The sequence below is a fragment of the Xiphophorus maculatus genome, chromosome 18, assembly GCF_002775205.1.
Source record: "Xiphophorus maculatus strain JP 163 A chromosome 18, X_maculatus-5.0-male, whole genome shotgun sequence".
In the NCBI taxonomy this organism is placed as follows: Eukaryota; Metazoa; Chordata; class Actinopteri; order Cyprinodontiformes; family Poeciliidae; genus Xiphophorus; species Xiphophorus maculatus.
In genome coordinates, this window is record NC_036460.1 from 31,643,469 (window position 1) to 31,643,933 (window position 465).

Here is a 465-nt window from a genome sequence, read left to right on the forward strand (position 1 = left end):
CCGTCGTAAACATGACATAAAGCCTGTCATGAACATGAGTATATCTTCATGAATATTTATGACTGTTGTCATAAAGTGTCATTCGGTAAATCATGACACTTTTAATACAAAGTTGACATCATTCAAAATGTCTTCGTTATGACAACTTGACATTAACCAAGAAATCTGACATAAATGTGTTATAAAAGTATTATTAAAGTATTAAACTTTAAAAATTATGTAGTTTTATGTTATTAAAGCTAAAGTTTAATATTTTAATACCTTTATAACAAATTTATGTCAAATCATGATTTCTTGGTTAATGTCAAGTTGTCATAAAGAACTTGATATTAACCAAGTTCTTGGTTAATGTCAACTTTGAATAATGTCAACTTTGTATTAAAAGTTTCATTATTTACCGAATAACACTTCATGACAAGAGTCATAAATATTCATAAAGACTTACTCATGTTTATGACGGTGTCA